We start from the raw sequence: 18,006 nt of genomic DNA on the forward strand, positions 1-18,006 counted from the left end.
ATTATAATCACTTTTTTTAAGAAATGAGGAAGATTAGACCCTGGAAGCTTAAAAGACTTTCTCAACATTACTTATTTAGGAAACAACCTGTATATTCTTAGTTGAGTGTTTTTATGAACTACACTGAGGGCTTTCCACTTTACCTAAGCTGTTGTCAACTCTCTTACATATGTTCAGTCAATATGAATAAAAGGAACTATCTGCCTTGTATTTGCCATTATTATTTCTTGCTCATTCTTGAAAAAAATGAAAGTATTCTTATCAGTGAATTGAAAAAAGCATCATTTATTAGTGGAATAGACATGGAGATTATAAAGCCTCTCTACTAAGCACAGAGAATAAACTCTTCTCCACTTTCCATTGTTACATACATAATTTATGCTTGAGGGATTTTTGAATGAACGATAAAATTTGTAAGAAAAATGTCTATGACATTTGTAATAAGTTGTGCTTGCATCAACTGCAGTGTCTGTTTCATCTCAGTGACAAGCTAAGAAATGAAAGTTTTCTCATAGCATCTTTATTTCATTTTGAAAGAGAGCAGGTGCTTCTATATTTTATAAGGGTGGGGTTGAATTGTTTTTTGCTACATAGTAGGAAAGACTCAACTTACTGTGGCGAAATTGATAATTCTGATGACTTATATGATAACTAGTCTTATTGTTTTCTAATAATATATTTAAATTTGCTTCTCTACCAGTATAATTGTATTTTATGGAGTTTTAAAAGCATCTTTAATGATCATTGCACAAACAGTTGTGTGTGTGTGTGTATACATATGTATATTCTATTACTTTTTAAATTATCTCTTGTTGCAAAACTCTGAGGAAACAGAATGCCTTAAAAATGCCTTATAACTTCAAGTTTATACTTGGCCATTTTAAGGTCATCAAATGGTTAACTCTTCTAGAAACCCTGATATTTCTCAGCTAAAGGTATATTTTTATTTACTTATGTACCTATTTACTATCCATGTAACATTGCTGCAATGACAATTCTCTTGTTTGTTTATATTTCCCTGTATTAATCCCCTTGAATAGCCCCTGACACAAGGACTTTCATAAACTAACACTTTCGCTTGCTTGGGCTAATAGGCTAGCAGGCAATATGAGATAAATAGTGACCTAGGAAGTGCTTTAACACTGATGCTTGCTCTGATGCTACTCTGGAAATCTTGACAACATGTAAACAATTGCAGCCTAGCCTGCTATGTGCTTAGAGACCAGGTGAAATTATGTCCATTTACCCCAGCCCTCCTAGGCAAGACTATCATTAACCAGCAGCCCCACCAGCTCAGAAGATATATGAACAAACACAGTTGAAATTAGGTGAACCAGATCAAGAGCAGGATGAACAACTAGCTGGGCCTGAGCCCAATTGTCAACCTGGAGAAATATAAGCTAAATAATAGTTGACATTTTAAGTTCTTAAATTTTGGAATGGTTTCTTATGTAACCAATGCTATCAAATATATTACCTGTCTTTAGTAACTGCACACAATTTTTCTTAGGCAAGTATTTTATCTTGTTCTTTTTACAGTTCCAGCACCAAGAACAGTGCCTGATACACCATAGTGTTTTGAAAATATTGGGTGAATAAATAGTGAAGAAAAGAATAAGGGAATATTATTCTAGCTTCTTAAGATTCTTATCTGTCACAATGGGATCAATATTTATTTGCTTCATATGCCTTTTTTTTTTTTAAATTTGAGATGGAGTCTTGCTCTGGAGTGCAGTGGTGGGATCTTGGCTCACTGCAACACCCCCCTCCTGGGTTCAAGCGATTCTCCTGCTTCAGCCTCCTAAGTAGCTGGGACTACAGGCATGCGACACCATGCCTGGCTAATTTTTGTATTTCTTTTAGAGACGGGGTTTCACCATGTTGGCCAGGCTGCTCTCAAACTTCTAACCTCAGGTAATACTTTCACCTCGCCCTGCAAAGTGCTGAGATTACAGGCCTGAGCCACCACGCCCCGCCTTCATAGGTGTTATTGCCCTTAAATTCTTTTTTCTCAATTACATTCAGAAATCTTACCAGAGAAATTTATGTCGCTTTTCACAAGTGGGATAGCCTCTCTGTTTTCTCAGATCCCTCCTCTGTGGAGGATGGAGTGGGAGTGGAGAATGTGTTTCAGATGTGAGGTTCTCTCTTACGTTGAATAAAAATAAGAATACCTTTATCCAAGTACTGTATTAAGGATTACATGAAGTATGGGTGGATGCATAGTTTGTTTAGTGTAACATATTGTTAAATGTGTGTACCATCACTATACAAATATAAAGTATCTTAATCATTGATATTCTCTGAGAGATATTTGCATTGTTGAAATTTTCCTGCATCTGTAAAAAGGTATAATGCCAATATTAACCTTCTGATTTTCTTTTCAGCTGAGTTTAGTTTCACATGCTATGGATTCTATCACAGATTACATGGAATAGTGGCAAGGGGATGCTAGGAAAATGTTTTCTGTCTCTCTGACCCTGAGTTACTCATGTTTCTTTGCAATGATCTGTAACAACACTATGTTCTTGGTTTTATGAGTATGATTTTTAATAAAATGGCTGCTCTTAGAATATGGCTAGTTTTCTATTTCATTTTAATTTAAGGTATGTAGGGTTCATTTTATCATAACCTTGCATATTCTGTTAACACTTCATGCTTTTATAAAGAGACACTCATAAAAGAGAGGCTTGAATCAATTCAAATTTGAAGGATAAGAAACAACTCATTACAATGAAAGATTACAGGCTATAGTCACTGAAAGAATCCTCAACTCTTCCCTTAAACTGAGGCTTGTTATAGTTGAGGCCAAGTGGAATAAGCATTTAGGGAGGGCACTTTTAAATACCCCATAGGTTACAAAAATGTAGATTACCTTTCCAGCAGAGGCTCTTCTTAGTGTGCCTCAAGATACTGTCTTCCTATGCAGTGACCAAAGACATGTACAAGAATGCCCATAATATTATTAACAATAGTCAAATAATTTGAAACCATAGAATCATTCATTAACATTAGAATAGAGGCAGCTGCATATTTATTAAATAAAATATTATATAACAATAAAATTATATAAACTATAACTGCATAAAACAAAGTAGATGTATCCCACAAATTAATCTTGGGAAGAAAATGGCATCAGTGTAAAAATGCATACTATATGGTCTCATTTCTATAAAATTAAGCAAGAAAAGCAAAAATAACTTTGATGTTAAATATCAGGATAACCATTGCCTTTGGGGAAGAAACAATGGGGAGTGATTAGAAGGCAAAACAAGGGGGATCTACAGCAACATGGGCAACTTTCCATTTCTCATTACATTTTAAATTCAATGATTTTTAATTTCTGCAAATTACATATGTTTTTTTGTTAAATTTTCTAGTCATTTTTCATAGTTTTGATGTTTACTGTTTTTAAAAATATGTATTTTATCCCTTTTAGTTTTAATTTTTAAAAATACTTTGAACTCCTGTTGTGATTAAACAGACAAAAATCATTGCCATCATAAAGCTCACATACCAGTCAACAAATAAAAACAAAATCAAAATAAGGAATTGTATGGTGACAAACACAATAGAATAGAGCTAGAGGGATTATGTGCCTCTTGGGAGGGTGTTTGTGCGCTTAATAAGATGATTCCAAGAGACTTTACTGACATGTCTGGGCAAAGACCAGAAGTGATCAAGGGAATGAACTTACAGATATCTGGACAAGACAGTCCAGGCAGATGGAACATCAACTGCAAAGCTGAGAACCAACGTGGAGTGTGAGCATTTGAGGACCAGAAAGCAAGCAACGGTGGCTAAATGAGAATGACAAGGGGGATAATGTTAGATGGTGAAGTCAGAGTTATAATGGATGGCCAGTACCAGAAAGGCATTGAAGACTTTGGGTTTTTCTTTGGATGATGTGGAAAACCACTTGAGAGTTTTAAAAGGCTGATATGATCTATACATCATTGAAAAACATCACTCTTGCTGCCCTGCTGAGAATTGATTAAAGGATGAAAAAGGCAAGGACAGAAGCATGAAGTCCTGAGGACTATTACAATAATCCAGAAGAGAGGGGATGCTGACTTAGACCAGGAAGATGGAAGGTGGATAGATACAAATAGTCAAATTCTGGGTTTATTTTGAAGGCCAAGCTGGAAATATTTGCCAAAAAATTGGATTTGGGGTGTGAAAGTAAAAGAAGAGTCAGGGATAAATCCATACATTAATACCTGATCAACTGAATTTGCTGTCACTAATGAAATAAGAGCCATATCAAAAAGAGAAAGTGGCCGGGTGCAGTGGCTCATGCCTGTAATCCCAGTCCTTTGGGAGGCCGAGGTGGGCATATCACCTGAGGTCAGCAGTTCAAGACCAGCCTGACCAACATGGAGAAACCCCCTCTCTACTAAAAATGCAAAAAATTAGCTGGGTGCGGTGGTTCATGCCTGTAATCACAGTTACTTGGGAGGCTAGGGTAGGAGAATTCCTTGAACTCGGGAGGTGGAGGTTGCGGTGAGCCGAGATGGCGCCATTGCACTCCAGCCTGGGCAACAAGAGTGAAATTCTGTCTCAAAAAAAAAAAAAAAAAAAAGAGAAAGTTCAGAGGGAGATACATAGGGGTTTCAAGATGCCACTGATACACTCAAATCAAAGGATGGGTGGATGTGAAGCAGCTCACATAAGAGACTGAGTAATAGAATCAGTGAGCTCAGGGAAAAATAGGCAGATAAAGTGCTTCAAGAAAGAATAATTGATAATCCCGATTATATGTTCCCAATTATATGTTCCAAATAGATCCATCATAGTTAATATTCTGTGCCAGGTATTGCTTACAAATATTAAGATAAAATAGTCACCACTTGTATGAGAATCCAGGACAACAATGTCCTCAAGGGAGAATCATATTTCCATAAGAGCAAGGTAGTAAAAGCAATTTTCTGAGAAAGCATTGGGATACAGAACATTTGATAGTAATAGACCACACATTCTAAAAAAAAAAGGGAGGGGATAAGGCCTAGAAGAAAGATAAGATTTAGTAATGCATATGAGAGTCATGGGCTTTTCTTGATGACTGCCCCAGCAGGGATAAAGGGACTGCTGAAATGAAGCCTTCAGCTTCCTCTTCATTCTTGCCAATACTGATGCAAAAGCTGGAGGTTGGGGGTGGGAGACATATCAAAAGTGTATGGCTTTCTATTGCCTCATCTCCGCTGTTTATGCTCATGTAGATTAGTTTCTCATATTTGCATTGTTTCCTTTACCTCCAGATCTCTAATACTTTTGTTGCTTTTCCTTTTGTTCATCCTCTTCAACCCTGCTCAAATGTCCCTTCCTCTGGGAAAACTCCTCTCAATCCATCAGACTTACTCAATCAGAGCTGTTATTTTCTCTGCTTCTATATCATAAATCATAATAGTCAATTTCTCTTTCCCATGAAACTGTTATCTACTGGATATACTTTAAAAATTGTATGCTTCATCTTTACATTACCAGTACTGGGTACATAATAGTTCACTTTTTGAATGAAAGACAAATAATTTGTAGTAGACTAAATTTAAAAGAACATACTTGAATTTTTAATGAGACCATTGCAAATGCATAGGAGTGAATCTCTCTGTTTATGTATCTTTGCTATTAACCAGCACTAATATTGGGACATAAAGGCTTTCTAAGTAAGAATCAAGTATTTAAAAATATGTTAAAAAAATTTAAAATATCACAATGAAATGAGTGTTGCACACGGTATTCATTTACACATAGATTTTAGGCTCCTTTTAGAATAAAAAGTAGAATAAATAATTGCTAATCTTAAAGCTTTAGGCAAGGTTAGCAGGGAATTCAGAAAAGATAGAAAAAATCTATTCTTATGTGTTTTCTATCGTCAATGGCAAGAAAGAGAGACAGGAGTTGGGAGAAGGAGAGAATCACCTTCAAACTGAAAAATTAAATCATTAAATAAAGGAAATTTGAGCCCAAGATAAATACAGACACTTAAAAAACCATTGCTCTAATAAAATAAGGCCAAAACATGGCTAGGCGCAGTGGCTTATGTCTGTAATCCAGGACTTTGGGAGGCCGAGGTGGGTGGATCATGAGGTCAGGAGTTCAAGACCAATCTGGCCAACATGGTGAAACCCCATCTCTACTAAAAATATAAAAATTAGCTGGATGTGGTGGTGTGTGCCTATAGTCCCAGCTACTAGGGAGGCTAAGGCAGAAGAATTGCTTGAACCCGGGAGGTGGAGGTTGCAGTGAGCCAAGATTGTGTGCTACTGCCCTCCAGCCTGAGCAACAGAGTGAGACTCTGTCTCAAAATAATAATAATAATAATACTAAGATAAAATAAAACAAGGCCAAAACACTTAGTTTAGACATTTGGTATTCAAGGATACTAATAGATCCTCATTAACACAATGATTTACATATATATAGTGATTTACTATTATCCATATCCTGTATTTTTTTCAAATAATATGCCATAGCCCAGACCTTTTTCCATATAACTGTTAAATAATTGTCTGAGAAATGTATTCTTATTTCCATTCTACAGATGAAAACAGCAACTGTACCTGACTTACCTAAAGACCTAGATGAGTTAAGATGCAGACCCAGGACTAAAAGACAGATCTTTTGAATTCAGAGATCTTTCTCCAGGAAAAGAGAACCTACGAGTGTATTTTAAGAAACACTTTTGAGAAATAATAGCTCTTTGAGAAACAATAAAAAACGGGAGGGACACAAGTATACTTGAGTCAGTTTGTGTACTAATGTTCAAAAAGATAAATTGGTATGTGATGAAATTAAGCAACTGAAACTGGGAAGTTTGATGTCAAATCCTTCTAAAATTCAAAAAGCACGGGTAAATACTTGCTTGGAGGGCATTAGAGAAGAATGTTCAAGCAAAATTACCTAATGCTGGTGTGATATAAGTGTTATATAACATAAACTCAATACTGTCTTTCATTTTTGTAATTTTATATACATATATTTTTTTTTCTACATGGGGCAGGGCTATCACAGATCACATGACTGTTGGAAGACATTTAATCATTTTACTCAAAAAACTTTGTGGATAATACGAAACAGGTTAAACATTCATTCCTAAGGTGTACTGAGTAATGAAACAAAGACAATCTGTAGAAAGCACTCATAGAATATGCCTGAAGTATCCATTTCTGCACCTGTTTCTTAAGTCTGGAACACATCAGAGCATAACTTACCTCCTTAATAAGATCCTGACATTTTTCTGAAGAGCAGAAACTGATTTTCATATGAATTTAATAGTTAGGATTGATTGATCTTTTACAATTAACAGTATTGGGGCAAACTCAAGTGACTGGGATAATCAACCTAAATTATATTAAAACTGAGTTGGACATAGCTGCATTTCTAGGCACACTATTATTCTTCCCCCATGTTATAATTAAATAATTAAAATTATTCCGTTTTTCTTCAAAATGATAAATGACAAAAATAAGGGGAAAGAAAGGAAAAACAGCAGAAATCAACCTTCCATTTTTCAGCATGAAATATTCTTGACACAGGCACAGCTGCTGCTTCTGGCAAAGCCTATATTACAAATGCAAGTAAACTCATTTTTCCCTACAAATAATATTTTCATTAATTTCACAGTGTTTCAGAAATAAATCACACTGCAGTAGATCCTTTGGAGCTTCAAAGAAATAAAACTGGCTTTCTTAAACATCAAGTTAAATTATTGACCACAGCAAAGATATGTTGATCATTAGTTTTTATTTCATTATAAATTATTGTTTTTCCTTATTTCCTTATAAAAGTGATGTTATTATTACACTTGTCATAATCACTTATAATTATTATCTCATTCCTTACATTATAGTTTCTATCAGAGTAAGAAATTGGGTGATGCAGCAAAATTGACCATTTTATATTCAATAAAGATGCCACATCTGCTCACATAATATCTCTCTATAAAATTCAAAGTATTAATATGTCAGAGGAAAGAAAATGGGTTCTGAAGGCAGAGAGGTGTTTTAAACAGCATTCTCCAGAGAAACAGAATCAATAGGATGGATGGATGGATACATACATACATACATACATACATACATACATACATATTTACCATGACAAACTGGCTCACATAATTATGAATGCAGTGAAGTCTCATGACCTGCTGTCTCCAAACTGATAGCACAGGAAAGCTGGAGGTATAGCTACAGTACGGACCAGAAGGCCTGAGAACCAGGATCCTGATCATACATCCCCATCCAGGTCTGAAGGTCCTAAAGCAAGCACCAACATCTGAAAACCAGACAAGATGGACATCCCAGTTCAAGTAGGAAGCAATTTTGCACTATTCAGGCCCTCCAATGATTGTATTATGCCTGCCACCACTGGTGAGGGTAATCTTCTTTATTCAATCTATCAATTCAAATATTATTCTCTTCCAAAAAAAAACACCCTCACAAACACACCTGGAATAATGTTTTACCAACTATCCAAGCATACTAAGCTCAGTCATGTTGACATACAAACTTCACCATCTCAAGGGTCAAGTTCAAATTCCTTTTCCACTATTTGTGTGACTTTTGGCAAATTACATAATCTATATTAATCCTCCTACATTTTAACAGAAAGAAAAGAGAAGGAAGGATAGGACAAAAAATACAAATATCGATAGATTTGTGTTATATCTTTTGGATATTGAAATAGTTCCCATCTATTTGTTTCGTTTTTATTTTTGTTTTTTACTGTGAAGTAGTATATAAAATCATTTTTTGAGAAAGAAATAAGATTTATTGGAGGTTTGATGATACTTTAGGAGGATTTAACACTTGTGAAAAGTGAAAAATAAAAATATTCGGGCAAATATACTTGCTCAGTGGGATCGACGGTCTAGTTAAGACTGTTAAGAATCTAGAGTTGTAAATATGCTCAATTAAGTTTATAGATGTTAAATAATAATATATGTTAAATATTATTATAGTATTTATATTATATCATAAATGCTCAGCCGGCCAATTGTGGGCAAGACAATGTAGATAGTTGGATTATCCAGGATTAACGTTTTGTTATGTAATGTAGTGAAAGGAAAAAAGGGCAAGTGAATTTGAAATTTTGACAAGAGAGTGAGTGACAACATCATTGTGAGTGCATCAGAAGAACTGTGGGGACAGTAAAATAAATTGATAAAATGCTGATCCACATAAATTTCATGTGATTTGGAACGGGCATAAGTTCAGCAAGAAATTCAGAAAAGAAGTAGAAATGTAAGGTCACAGGGCAAAAATAACTCAGGATTTTTTTTGTGGTGGGGAAGTATAACAATGAGGCTCATGAATTCAGTTATAGGCTAAAGAGAAATTGCGTCATAAATGGTAGATGGCAATTGGTCACAAGTCATGCGAGTGTTCAAATATGGGTGAACTCTAGCAATAAGCATCACTTTTAAGGAGCATTACTATAAGTTTTGAAAAAACAGACTTGAGTACTGTGTGTCCTGATTGAGTATAGGTTTTGAGGTCAAAAAAACCTAATTTGATGTATATTTCTGACACTTTCTTGCTTTGAAAACTTCAGGAAATTGCATGTTTTCTCTCAGCCTCATTGTTCTTATGTCCAAAGTGAAGGTAGAGATGGGGGAAGATATAGACAGATTAGGTTATATCCCCTAGGTCATATATCACGTAAGTGGGTAAAGAATATGAACCTAGATTTTCTAAATTCAGATTCATTGTGCTTTCCATTATATCACAATAACCTATGGTTAAATATCTAGAAAAAGCAATAAAGAATTCACAATTCATTTACTGGGTTTGGGGAATTCAGACAAGATTTATGTTAGTGCTCATCTCTACCAGCTGTCTTTAAATCGCAAGGCTAAACACAGGCAACAGTTTGCTTGGATTTTCCATTTTGGTTACTTAAAACATATTGCAAGAAGTTTCTGCACCTAGGTTTAAAGCACAGTTTAGCTGGTGGCAAAGACTAACTGTTCCCTGCAAAAAATTTAAACAAGCACTAGACATTTCTTCAGTTTTCAATCAACTGTGCTACATGTTTAAAATATAGTTAAAACAACAGCAAAACTAGAAAGATGGCAGAATGCAAAGGAGCATATAGGCAGGGCCACTTTGCCGCCAGAAAAGGAAGCAGATGGAGAATCATATAAGTAGGAAAAATCAGAGTCAGGCAGAGAAGGCAGCAGAGCCGACATGGTGAGAGCAACACCAGTGAAGAATACAGGCAGATTGCTAAGCTTCACTGCTGCTGCAGCAGCAAGACATTAGACGCAAGTCATGTGGGAAGAATTACTATCTGGAAATTTTAAACCACATAGATAGAGAAAGACTAAGAATATACTAATTGAAGAGTCACTGCACAACACCTGTTTTACATCTTCGGAACTGAAGTTTTTCCCTCCCTGGTACTCAATGAATAAAGCTCAAATGCCTCACTCTAGCTCCTTGTTAAGTATCTAAAATAAATTCAGATGTTAGTAAAATAACATAACCCCAAAGATCTGCACCGTCCCTGTTTATCCCAATATCCCTCATACATACCTTCCGAATTGTTGTAGGAATTTTTTCACTATGCTCTGAGCAAAATATACACATCAACCATTTAAATTTTTCTTAAGATTAGTTAACAAAAGTCAAAGACAAAAACATCAATAGATATTTGCAGGTATATTAACTGAATTGTCATGTAAATAACTTTTTCTGTTGGTGAAATTAAAGCTTAGAAGATTATATTTAATCTTCTACAAGATTTAATCTTGTATTAATACAAGATTTAGTATAGTACTCTCAAGCTTTAATTTCAACAACTGGAAAAATATCCAGTAAAATGAAAGTAACTCAAATCACACTGATTTGAAGGACTAAAGACAACATCATTATCATCATCTTCAGCATCATCTAAAGCAAATTCCAAATGCAAGTACAGATTCTGTCTCCACCTAACACACTGTAGAACACATTGTTATATCTTTAATTTCCTTGTCAAAAATATAGATAGAAATTGATTCTCTCTTTACACAGAATATGACACCAAAAAAAAAGCCTTCTAAGATTTTCCAACTAAATTGGGAAATATGTGGAGTGATTTCCTCTGATTCCATTGAATATAGAACTGAAGTTTCTACTTATCTAGTGAACACAAAAAACCAGAGCAAAGTATTCCCTTGTGGCTTGTTATGTTGTTCTACAGAGTCTATTCCACTATTGTGACATAAATGTTCATTTCTAGTAATATTGATTTTTCTAGCCCGTTTTGCTAATTACAGAGAGAGTTAACTATGACAAAGCACAAGTTTGCGTTTGTCAACTGATAAGCAACCGAATTTGCACTTTGTTCAGGCCAAGAGAGAAGAATGAATATTATATATTGATTTTGGTTTTTTGCCAAACACTATAGTACTTCCTTCTCTAAAGCCCAAATCACTATAAAACATCAATTTAATACTTCTTTAAATCTTGCTATTTTGGTTGTTTACAACTAACAACAATTGTTTTGCCTAATTTACACAGAAAGTGAGATAATAAAATTTAAAGTCTGAATTTTTTGTTATATGCATGTGTAAACATATATACACTTAAAACCATCTCTATGTCCTTTTTACAACTTGTCTCAATGGAAGAGTCAGCCTTGTTCTAACAATTTTTAAACCTAATTTAATATTTTTTGATATAATTTATCCTCTCTCTTATGTATCTTAAAATTTCTCTTTTCTTCATATATATTTCAGTTTATAAATATGACCAAAGCACCCTTATCTCAAATCAATATCCACCTTCTGAACTCACCTTGACATATAGTAAAATAAACAATAACCTCCAGTTGAGAAAAGAGTATGTTACTAGAATAGTGATTGACAACCAAGAAATAATCCCTAGTAACATTTTTGCCTTTATATTTAAAATATAAAGAATCTTTAGCAATAATTGAAATCAAAAGCATAGAAAAAATGACTATTTAGAAAAATACATATTTTTATGTATGTATGAGTTTAACCATTTTTATGTATGTACGAGTTTTACATATGAGTTTAACCTCATAAAAAATACCAGGTGGATTCAGTTACATGGTTAGAGGAAAATGTGTATGTGGGTATACAGCTATAGTCTCTTGGGAATCTTAAAAATAATAGCAAAAATGATCCCATGTAAAAATAAGTTATATATTTTACAGTACAAATTTTACTGAAAAAAATAGTATATTGAAAGTTAAAGTAAGAAGTAAAAACCAAACTAACAAAAAGATGTAGGTAGTACATTTTCTATGACTGATGGCTCATTGGTTAACTGACAGGATGTGTTTGTGTTTATTTACAAATTAGTGATAAAATATTTTCAATGTAATGCTGAGCTTTTGATGATTAATCTTGAAATGAGTAAAGGTTTGCCACAAGGTGAATTGTCTAACTTATCATTACTTTACTCTGTATGCTACATATCATTAATATTTAATAAAAGAAATAATTCAAGAAAATAGAGTCACCTTGGAAAATCTCCATATCCAAAGTAGCTTATTATTTTATACATTTCTAATAGTGATATAAAACTGTACTATATTAACTCGTGCTTATATAGAGTGAGGCTGATGAGAGAATTGTTATGTAGACTATGCAAATAAAGCTATACACAAATATTAGACATAAAAGATATTTCATATGTATGCGGTTGGCAAAATTTGGATTAATTACATAGTCAAATTTTTGGTTTTATGTAAACTTTTAAAAAATTTGTAGGACACTGAAAGACTATCATGTATCATTTTAGTTAGGATTTGTTTTTTACTGAATGAAATTTTTGAATTTTTCTGAGCCCTATTAAATAATCCATGATTCATTACTCAATAAATAACATAAATTTTAATATTATCTTCCTGAAACATCTGGGAATGTGGTCCTTTAGATGACAATTGTGCATAAATAAAAATAATTTTTTGAGAGTTGGTATTTGTACTGGTAATCATCTGTTTTACATATCAGAATAGCAACAAGAAAATAACTACTATGTCAATTCATAGGCCTATGTCTATTCTCCCCGTTGACTTGCTTTCTTTGAGAGAAAATACTATAAAAAAAAGTGCTTCATATTGAGTTTTCCTGCTCCAAAAGCTTAAACTTTTTGAGTGTTGACATGATGTCACAAGTGGAAAATTCTACACATGATGTCTTTGCTTTCTGATGGCTCAGTGTACAAAAACTTTGTCTCATGCACAAAATTATTAAAAATCTTTAATAAAGTTACCTCAGGCTATTTGTATAAGATGAATATAAAACATAAATGAATTTTGTGTTAGAATCACATCCCATCCCCAAGATATTTCATCACATATATGCAAATATTCCACCCCCACCCCACCAAAAAATCTGAAATCTGAAACACTTCTGGTCCTAAACATTTTGGATAAGGGATACTCACTTAACTCATCTTTCATATATAAGTTACCAATTCATAAGCATAAGATTATAAGCCAAGAACTATGGCAGGAAAATAGACAAAAATCCATAACTTTGTGGTGTTTAAATTCTGTGAAACAGGCCCGGATATGAGACAGGTAAAATATGCAGTACATTAAGTTAGATGAGAATCAGGATGAGTATTCTGGAAAAGTTTGTGAGATTTTTTTGGATACATATATGTCTATGTTTATAAATTATTGTGAAGGACAGAGATGAAGACATTTAATCTGAAACTAAGAAGCACGTTTAATTTGATGTGACCAAATATCAACAATGTGATTTAAAGTTTCTATTGTTATTTTCTGTTATCTGTTTCCCACCAGGCAGTTTACTTAGCAGTTGCTTTTTTTTTACTATATTTTCAGTGTTTCTTATCCATCTTGTCCCTTACTTTAATAATAGCTGATATACTTGGAATTGATTTATATTATTTATTGATTTATATTAATTATTGATTATGCATTTCACGATTATCTACTGGTAACTACATTCTGTCAAGTGCTATTTTAGGTCTTAGATAAGTAATAGTAAATGAAATAGAAAACAGTCTTGCTGTTTTGGAACTCACAACTTAGGTGAAGCTGTATGAAGACAAATAATCTTCCAATAACCCTTAAAAACTTACAGGAGCTGCCACTATCTAATGATGATAGAGTGGGTTCTCAGCCCTGAAAGAATATTTATTAAAATGTCATTACTCTTAGTTTATTATTTTAGCTAAAAATATTCACAAGATTTTAATCATAATTCGAGAAGAAATACTGACTATATTTCATAAGTTATAAGTAAGGTATCCTAATTTTAAACATAACTCTAATTATTTTAGATAACTTTTTTGTATTCGAAATTGTTTCTCATAGCCTCAAGATTTTCTAAGAGCCTATTTTATATGTCTTGCAACATGCTAGGTCATTATTGTGCTGCGCTTTGGGTAGGAATTATAATTAGTAGCATAGGCTCCATAGATGAGTTCCTGAGTATGACTGAGTAAGCATCCAGGCTCTTCAGTTTACCAGTTGTGTGAACATAGGCAACTTCTTTAAGTTCTATTGACTACAGTTTTCCCAGCTACAAAATACAGATACAATTAGTTAAATTAAAATAAAAAAAGAAGTTTTGGAGAATTAAGTGACATAATACAGGTGACGCAATTACAATTAGCTTGGTACTTGTCAAATTTTAAATGATTATTGGCAGTTCTTATCACTAGAAGATATAAAATTATTGAACTGTTTTTAATGGGTTTATAATATAATTGAGAAAATAACATGAATGACATGAAGCAATCAGCAAATGATAATTGCCAGAATATATTAAAGAGAAAAATTATGGGGTTAATATAGTACTGGATTGACAGAACTGTGCACTGGATTGACAGAACTGTGATTAATACTTGCACTTTTTTAGGTGTGGTTATTTTAGGTAAGGCTTAAGCATATACATTAATTTGCTAGGGCTGCCATAATAAACTATCACAGACTGGGCAGCTTAAACAACAGAAATTTATTTTCTCATACTTCTGGAGGCTAGGAAGTCCAAGATTGAGGTATTGGCAGGTTTGGTTTCTTGAAGCCTCTCTCCTTAGTTGGCAATGGCCACCTTATTGGTGTGTTCACAGATGGAAAAAGGAAAACTCATTTTCCTCTACTCTCAATATTTCTCACACCAACTGTGCGGGTTTTCTACACATAGCAATTATCCAACTCTTTGTAGACACCAATTGAGTGTTTTACAATTTAATTCAATTTTGACACTAAATACTTGGAGTTAGTGCAGACCCCCAGGTTACAGGCTTAGCCTGAAAAGACTGCCCCTACTTCAGACACCAGTCATAAGTAGTAAGTCCCCATGTTATCTGCACTTCTGTCTGACATGGATACAAATTAGGGGTTTCGCAACTCCCTTCTTGTTTGGTAATTTGCCTTAACAGCTCACAGAATTCAAGGAAATGCTTTATTTACCCTAATCATATTATTTTATTTATTTATATTTTATTTTATTTTATTTATTATTTATTTATTTATTTTGAGATGGAGTGTTGCTCCTTCCCCCAGGCTGGAGTGCAGTGGCACGATCTCAGCTCACTGTAACCTCCGTCTTCCAGGTTCAAGGGATCCTTCCCCAGCCTCCCGAGTAGCTTGGACTACAGGTGTGTGTCACCACACTTGGATAATTTTTGTGTTTTTAGCAGAGACAGGATTTTACCTTGCTGGCCAGGCTGGTCTTGAACTCCTGACCTCAAGTGATCTGCCCACCTCAGCCTCCCAAAGTGTTGTGATTACAGGCATGAGCCACTGCACCCAGTGCCTAATCATGTTACTACAAAAGGTATAATTGAACAGCCAGTTGCTGTGGATGCATTCACCAATACAAAAGCCCTCAAAATGCTATTTAAAGTTTTTTATAATCCTTTATGTAGGAACAATTAATAAAATTCTTTTTATCGATTATTGGGCTCCATTTCCAATCCCTCTCCCTTCCCTGGAGGTGAAGGAGTAGGACCAAAAGTTCCAACCCTCTAATTATATGATTGATTGCTCTGGCAACCAGCCCCTATCCAGAAGGTATCTTGGGGCCCCAACCAGTGTTCAACTCATTAACATACAAAAAGACACTTATGACCTCAGAGATTCCAAGGGTGTTAGAAGTTCTTGTCTCAGAAACTGGAGACTAAGATCAAATACTATAACACAAGATGCTCCTATCACCATTATTATTTAGGAAGTTACAAGTATTTTAGAACCTCTGTGCCAGAAACTTGGTGAAGAAACCAAACATATATTTCTTATTATGTCACGTATGGTCATCCCTAAGTCTGTGCCATTGTGTTTTAATCTCCTCTTCCTAGAAATACACCAACCATTTCGGATTAGGACTCACACATAGGACTTCATTTACCTAATTGCCTCATTAAAGACTCTGTCTTTAAATTTCTGTCATTCTGAGGCACTGGAGATTAGAATTTACACATGAAATTGGCAGGAGGACAGTTTGGTGTCTCAATTTTATCATTCTAAAATGCAGATGATATTATACAAGCTGCAAATGTAATTGCAAAGGTTTATTTTAAAAAGTTATGTAATGCTTTTAACACACTGAGTATGATTTAGTGCTCAAATGTAGCTGTGTCTGTCAGTATCACAAAAGGAAACAAGACACATTCAAATGTAAGTCAAGAAGGGTTTATTTACAAAGGAATAACTGCAAATAAGTGAGTGAAAGGGAATCCAGATTTCTAAGGGAAACCACAGGGAATGGTGTGTCTAATAGCTCCAATACTGTTAGTATCCCAAGCCATTAAGGCATGAAAAAAGTGGAGGTTACTAAAACCTAGAAGTGGTCAATGTCTTGCAAAGGAAGCTAAAAACAGCAAAGGTAACTTTTGATGTCAGAAAACAGCCAGTTCAAAGCAACTTTGAGAGACGAAGTAGGGGAATAATTACCTTCATGTCAAGTTTTGTATTCCTTCAGATTTCTTTACCAGTTCTGTATTAGTAAAACATAAATGTAACCCAGACACTTAACGATCTGGTTTATACATGTCAGTCTCCTAGGAGAAGAGAGTAGAATGGAGAAGAATAAAGAGTATTTCTGAAGTGTCAACTGGACATTAGGGAGTAAAAAATATTAGGTGAAAGTTTGAGAGAAAAACATCTTTAGTATGATTTTTTTTAAGGAAAACAGAATTGTTGCAGGTACCAGGATGATTTACCCTTAGTTACTCAGTTCTTAAAAGAAGGATGATAAGTTTAATCCTGGAAATTATGAATACAAAAATAGTAAATAAGAGGGCACCAATGTCAATTATATGAAGATTGGTCCTATAGAATAAGCCTAAATTTAAAAAATAAAATAAAAATCTGTGGAAATCATACTCCATAATGACGGAAAGACTAGGACAATTTTGTAGCATAGTAAAAGGCCTCAAGTTCAAAACTGCATGGTGTTAAAATTTATCAGGAAAACCTAGTAATACAGACAAATATCATTTCTAAAATGGCAAATGCACACAAATAGCCCTCAAAAATAATAACCATTTTAAATGTGGAAAAGAACACAACACACTCAAACTTACCTTATTATAATTCTTCAGATCTTATTATTTGTTGTTATCAGATTATTAGACAGTAGAACATAAATCAGAATGTTACTGTCATTTGGGAATAAAAAACATACATATGTATTTTTGATTTTGTAATGATTGTGTATAATAATTTTGTAATACATATGTTTGTGTTTTATTTCCAAATGACAGTGACATTCTGATTTATATTCTACTGCCCACTAATCTGTCAATGGGAGCTAGTAAAGCTATATATGCATAAATGCTTAAAAGCAAGCTATACATGTCTTTACCAATTATTTTCTTATTATAGTTGTGTGTGAACTTATAACTAAACACTAACATTAGAAATAGCTCAGTTATCTTAGAAAACTAGAAACATCTAAGAAACCTTAATATATTAGTTCACATATCAAAATGCTGATCTTTATGACTTATTTTCTTGTCTACCTACACCAGTCAAAATACAATTCTTTAATTAAGGCAAATATGCAAGGTC

General features: G+C 33.9%; 1 long non-coding RNA gene across 2 annotated transcripts in view; it reads right to left on the bottom strand.

Annotated features, from left to right (window-relative positions):
* Window positions 1–7,724: 7,724 nt before the first annotated feature.
* LOC112133164 (uncharacterized) overlaps window positions 7,725–18,006 on the bottom strand; it is a 34,075-nt gene continuing 23,793 nt past the window's right edge. Inside the window, exons 1-2 of one of the 2 annotated variants that reach the window (XR_002914840.2) lie at window positions 14,013–14,111; window positions 7,725–8,274 (exon numbers count right to left, since the gene is read on the bottom strand). This is a non-coding gene — a long non-coding RNA (uncharacterized LOC112133164). Of the gene's footprint in view, window positions 8,275–14,012; window positions 14,112–18,006 lie in introns of those variants that run through there. The other variant, XR_008524501.1, reaches the window with a different exon arrangement.

This window comes from Pongo abelii, chromosome 3 (assembly GCF_028885655.2).
Source record: "Pongo abelii isolate AG06213 chromosome 3, NHGRI_mPonAbe1-v2.0_pri, whole genome shotgun sequence".
NCBI lineage: Eukaryota > Metazoa > Chordata > Mammalia > Primates > Hominidae > Pongo > Pongo abelii.